Below are 6,389 nucleotides of genomic sequence, written 5' to 3'. Positions count from 1 at the left end.
GGTTTATAATTTGACTGTGGTTTGACTGGGTTTGTTTTTTAAACCATACAACTTGAGGACTTGTCAATCAAATGTTTCCAGTATTTTAGTAAATATTGTTTATGGGAAGAGCAATTGTTTGTACAGATGAAAAGTTTGCATGATGTTAAATGTTTAGAGAGACAGTTGTGTCCTAATGATTAATAACACAACAGATATGAATCACAATCCACACAAACAATGTTTTCCTGTGTTACGTCTGAATAACACTCTTGACTTTTTTCTCTTTTGTAAACCACAGCAGCACATTAAAATCTCTTCTGGATCTTTATTCAGACGTCTACATTTATAAAAATGAACAACTGTTTTCTCAGTCGGGTTACCAGAATACAAACTGTGCTGTGAGAACAAATCAGAAATTATTTATTTCAGTCAAATAACTGTTAGAAGAAACCAGCCCCGCATCGTTCATGTTTTCTCTTATATTGCAGTAGTCTCTATGAAGTTCATATTTATTATATTTTGGTCATTTGCAAAGTAATGTTTAGCATGATACACAATCTGATGTTTGTAGCATTGTGTAGCTGTGTCTTCTGTAACATTTGTATTGTCCTTGTGTTTTCATCATTTATCATTATAATGAATTGAGTAGTGTGAAAATAACTTGAGTCCCGCAGTCTCTTCTTCTCGTTCAGAAAGCTGTTATACGAGTGACACACACTTCTTCTGACTGAAGCTGTTTCCTACACGTCTGTTTTCTTGTGTATAACACTGAACTTTCTTCCAATCGGTTTAACAGCTCACCAGTAAGATGATTAGATATAGTTGCACAACATTATTTTCTCTTAAAATAACTATTCATTTAATTTAGTTTTACTTTAAATAATAAATAATGCCATTTTACCTGTGTATTATTACAATAATCAGACTGATATTACACTGACTGAGTAACACATGTATGCTTCATTGTTTCCTCTTAAAATGGTATATGTTCCTCATACTAGTGAACCAGGACATCATGCTGTTAATAGTCTGTGAACTAAACTCGTCAGACCGGTTTAGTTTTTAGTATTTGACAGAATTCCCCTCCAGGGCTTTCTTCTGATTACTGCTGATCACACGAAACACGATCCTCAGCATTACTCCTGCAGTTTCTGAACAGACTCGCAGATGATTCTTCCTCTTCAGAGAAAGAGATGAAAACCACATATACATTACAATAAAAACACAGAATACTCTTAATAAAGGTTTCCATTGGATCTTTGGACATAGAAAGAGTTTAGTTTTCACAGAAGTCTTTGTTTAATGTCTGTTATCCAGAGCAGCGTGTACAATATCAAATCAGACTTTTATCATAGAATCAAATATATTAGGTCCACAGAATCAACACGGACTGTAATTACTCTCTTAACACTGCTTTTATTGTAAAGGATTTATCAGTGAAATAAAATTAAGTCAAGCACAAGAAAAGAAATCATATTTCTTACTTTACTCATGCCATACAGTAACCTAGTCTCCTTTAATTCAACACACACACACACACACACACACTACATGAACACCCAAGACAATAATATTACACTGAATATTACCAACAAATAGACTGAAACAGAGAAAAGAGAGTGAGAAAATACTGCACAGACAATACAAAAGTAAGAAGATCAAGTATAAAGTGATCGTGCACAAGATGATGACAGATGACAGACTGATTCATCAGGTTTATTGGTCAGTTTGAGATTATGAATATGAGCCATTAGTGTGTTACTGAACAGAAGAACTGTAATTTCTCCCTAATGTCTCTAGAAAATATGATTGTACATACACTCATGTTCGTCAGTGCATAATGAGCATCTTTTTAGCTTTCTGTAAATTTTGTAAATATTGTTCTTCATATTTCAATAATTTGTGCATTGTTTGTTTTACATTATGAAATGAGTTTCTCAGCATTATATCAGTCATCAGTCTTGGCTCTTCTGTAGATAATGAACCGTAATGGACTTTAGATATCAGGATCTCTATTAAAACACACTGATGGACTCCTAGACTTGAGACCCATTTCGATGAATATGTTTATTATTATTATTATTATTATTATTATTATTATTATTATTATTATTATTATTATTATTATTATTATACATCCTGAGAACAGCACTTACGGTTAAATTTTTTTTTTGCTAAATGTTAGAATAAAGTGACAACAACCCATCAATCAATTTGACAGATGTGTCAGATGTCATCATTATGCGTGACTTTAAACTGACGAGCAGGAAACAGGAACCTGGAGAACCTGTTCTGTTGTAGACTACTCCTCCTCCTCTCGTCACCATCTGTATATAACCGCAGCAGAGCTCTTCTCTATTGTGTAAGTTAAACTCTCTCTCCTCTGATCACATCTACTGTATATAACAGCAGCAGAGCTCTTCTCTATTGTGTGAGTTAAACTCTCTCTCCTCTGGTCACATCTACTGTATATAAACCAGCAGCAGAGCTCTTCTCTATTGTGTGAGTTAAACTCTCTCTCCTCTGGTCACATCTACTGTATATAAACCAGCTGCAGAGCTCTTCTCTATTGTGTGAGTTAAACTCTCTCTCCTCTGAACACATCTACTGTATATAAACCAGCTGCAGAGCTCTTCTCTATTGTGTGAGTTAAACTCTCTCTCCTCTGATCACATCTACTGTATATAAACCAGCAGCAGAGCTCTTCTCTATTGTGTGAGTTAAACTCTCTCTCCTCTGAACACATCTACTGTATATAAACCAGCAGCAGAGCTCTTCTCTATTGTGTGAGTTAAACTCTCTCTCCTCTGAACACATCTACTGTATATAAACCAGCAGCAGAGCTCTTCTCTATTGTGTGAGTTAAACTCTCTCTCCTCTGAACACATCTACTGTATATAAACCAGCAGCAGAGCTCTTCTCTATTGTGTGAGTTAAACTCTCTCTCCTCTGAACACATCTACTGTATATAAACCAGCAGCAGAGCTCTCAGATCCACAGAGGACACGTCTCTCTCTTCAGATCTTCACAAGGTCATTACACTCTTTTATATTTCACTGTTTGTTGTATTTCACTGATTTATTTCAATCTGAACATTGCTGTTTGTATTCAGTGAAACTGAAGTGTAAATCTGGAGACACAAACACTTTTTACATCACCACACAGAGACTAGTAAAATCTGTCATTGTGATATTCAATGTGATAGATTTCATTTGTCTCCTAGGAATTATGATCAATACTAAACTGAAAAATAAATAAAAAATGGGGTTTCAAACTATTTATTTTAGCTTCATAATTATTATTTTTCAATTATTCAAATAAATGTGTTTATTGAAATGTTGCTCAAATAAATTGACTTCAACCACTTACCTTAAAAAAGTTTTTCTTCTTCAGTTTATCTATGAACAGTTCATATTTCACTTTTCCCCGGTGAGTTCATAAATAAGACTTATTTTATTCCAGATGTATTTATGTGAAATTACACTGGAAACACTCATATGTGAATTCAAGACAGAAGACATCACTGTACTTCATCACCTGATTGATTACATTAAGAGTAGCAAGAGTTTTTGGTAATCCTATGTTTTAACAGGCGAATGAGGCATTATCTCATTTAATAGGCCTATGTACTCATTTCTCCAGAGGGAGGTTTAGATTGATCTGGTTATCACTCTGAGTTTATCATTAATTCATTTACAGAAAATACTGTCAGAAAATGAATACATAAATAAAAACGATACAGTGGTGGTCATAATATTTCTAACACTTAGTATTTTCAGCTGCTAAAACTGGTTTGAAGTCAGTTATTTCTATCTTTTGCTGTAGTGTGTCAGATGGAAATATGAGTTTCCAAACACTGATTGTGTCATTAATATTAATAATGCAGTGAGATGTGTGTGCTGCACACAGAGATGTGATCTGATCTTCATCAGTCTGTCTGGAGTCACATGAAGAAACAGAACAAACTGAGACAGACTCAATCTGAACAACTGTGTCTCCCAGACGCTTCCAGAAAGTCTGTCTCAAATTAATGTTTGGAAATGGAAACTCATAGGAGACACTACAACAAAAGATAGAAATAATAAAAATGTATCTGCTGGAAATACTAATGTTTTAATTATTTTGGCCCCACTGTGTTTCTAGGATGGACAAATTCATCTGAGTTTGACCTAAACTGATGTTTGATTCATTGTTGAACTATTTTTGTTGTGTTGTCTGCAAATTAGGTATAAATGTGATGTAGACAAAAACAAAAACACACAGAGAAATCTGCTGGAGCATCAGGAACCACCACAAAACACCAGGACAGAGAGAGAAATGGAGGGCAGGAATGAAACAGAAATGACTGGATCACAAGAGAAAAGCAGAGAGATACTTGGGAGATGGAACAGTATGGAGACACTAAAGCCGGATTGTAAGTGTTTGATCATTATCTTTTAACCGTCACACTCTTGGCATAAAATATCACTTTCAGACAGATTCATCAGACTTTCTGCACTAGATGTACTACATATTTACAGATGTGTGATTATAGAAAAAACTATAAATCCAAACCAATGAGAATATTTCTATATGTATGTGATTTCTAGTCTCACGTGATCCAGACGGAGCTGTGATGTTCATTCAGATCTTATTAAGAGAACACAACATCACAGACACCAGACACCAGCATCATCTTCATCATCTTCATCATCATCAGAATACAGTCTGATCAGTTCCTGGGCTCTTTTTCACACTCATCTGATCACAACCAATGGTTCAGTTTATTTCATCTGTACTGTGTACACACACATAATTCTGAATGAATATGATACAGTTTTACAGTAATCTAACATATCATCAGCTTTTTACTGTATTTATTTTTAATCTTTGGGCTATGCCCTTTTATTTATTTATTTTTTTTCTGGTTTATACAGTATTTGTTTATTTTACATTATTGATATGAATGTTTGTTTTCTATTGTTTGTTTGTTGTGCTAAGGTGCACATTCGGTCATGGAAAAGAGACACCGAAAAGGTTTATTTTGTAGCTACTTTTTCAAAGTTGATCAGTTTTTTCCTCGGGGCTCATGACTGCAGCATGGTTCGGGGCGAGGGTTTAAGAGGAAGTGTTTTCCTGTAATTTGGGATGGTTTGACCCTCGAGTGTAAAAGGGGCGTACTTGACCTCTCAGGAGTTAGTTCTGGTTTGGGTCTCTGTGAGGACGATCAACTTTAATGTAGATGTGAGTCAATAAACTCTCTTTTTGACTGGAGTGTCTCCCTGCCTTTGTTCTGGTCATGTCCCCACACTGTACATTATGGAATAAAATATTACTAAAATTAATTGTAAATAAATATGAACTACGAGTTTTTTATTAAATTTATTTTACTGTAATAATCTGTACTGCTGTAGTTCATACTGTAGATGATATCTGCTGAAATACAGGATCACAGAAATCATGAAAACACACATCTGAGCTCTGACTGTATGAACTCAGGAATATAATGCAGATGAACATGATTTCATATTTCAGACAGTCAAGTGTCGCTCTCTACTGGAGATTATTAATATTACAGCAGATCACATGAACGTCATATCAGATATTTCAGTCATTTAAATCAGATCTATTAATACAGTGAACTTATGGAATAACATTGTTCAGACTCAAGTTTTTTTTTCTCTCATTAATGTACACACAGCACCCCATATTGACAAAAAAAAAAAAAAAAAAAAAACAGATTTGTTGACATTTTCGCTCATTTATTAAAAACTGAAATATCACATGGTCCTAAGTATTCAGACCCTTTGCTCAGTATTTAGTAGAAGCACCATATTGATCTAATACAGCAGGCCGTCAATAGTGGGGTGAAAGGTGGTGATGATTATAGGGGCCCACAGCTGAGAGGGGGGGGGGGTCTCAACCGTCTGACTGGGGTCAGTCTAAGAAGATGCTCAGGACAGTTTACAGAACGCTGCTGCATGTCGTCATGAAAGTGTATCATTTTGCTCTTGTGCTGAGAAATACATAAAAAATATGTGAAAATACCCTTCTTGATTACTATGTTCAAAAAAACTGTCGGTTATGTCTTAAGTGTACGGAACTTCTAAGCGGCCTTTTTGTTTCTTGTTTTCTCATTATAACGACTTAATTATCTCATTATTTCGACATAACGAAAGACTTTTCTCATTATAACGACTTAATTATCTCGACATAACGAAAGTTGTTTTCTCGTTATAACGACTTAATTTTCTCGTCATCTCGTCATAACGAAAGTCATTTTCTCATTACAACAACTTAATTTTCTCATTATCTCAACATGACGAAAGTCATTTTCTTGTTATAACAACTTAATTTTCTCGTCATAACAAAAGTCATTTTCTCATTACAACAACGTCATTTTCTCGTTATCTTGACATAACGAAAGT

General features: G+C 34.6%; 1 long non-coding RNA gene across 1 annotated transcript; it reads left to right on the top strand.

Moving 5' to 3' along the window:
* Nucleotides 1-2,674: 2,674 nt before the first annotated feature.
* Nucleotides 2,675-5,235, top strand: LOC113081989 (uncharacterized). The gene is made up of 3 exons (XR_003282390.1): nucleotides 2,675-3,014; nucleotides 4,209-4,396; nucleotides 4,572-5,235. It is a non-coding gene; the product is annotated as an uncharacterized LOC113081989 (long non-coding RNA).
* Nucleotides 5,236-6,389: the final 1,154 nt, after the last annotated feature.

The sequence above is a fragment of the Carassius auratus genome, unplaced genomic scaffold (assembly GCF_003368295.1).
Source record: "Carassius auratus strain Wakin unplaced genomic scaffold, ASM336829v1 scaf_tig00035458, whole genome shotgun sequence".
Taxonomy (NCBI): domain Eukaryota; kingdom Metazoa; phylum Chordata; class Actinopteri; order Cypriniformes; family Cyprinidae; genus Carassius; species Carassius auratus.
Note: the sequence above shows the minus strand (reverse complement) of the source record. Positions and strands in the feature narration are given on the sequence as shown.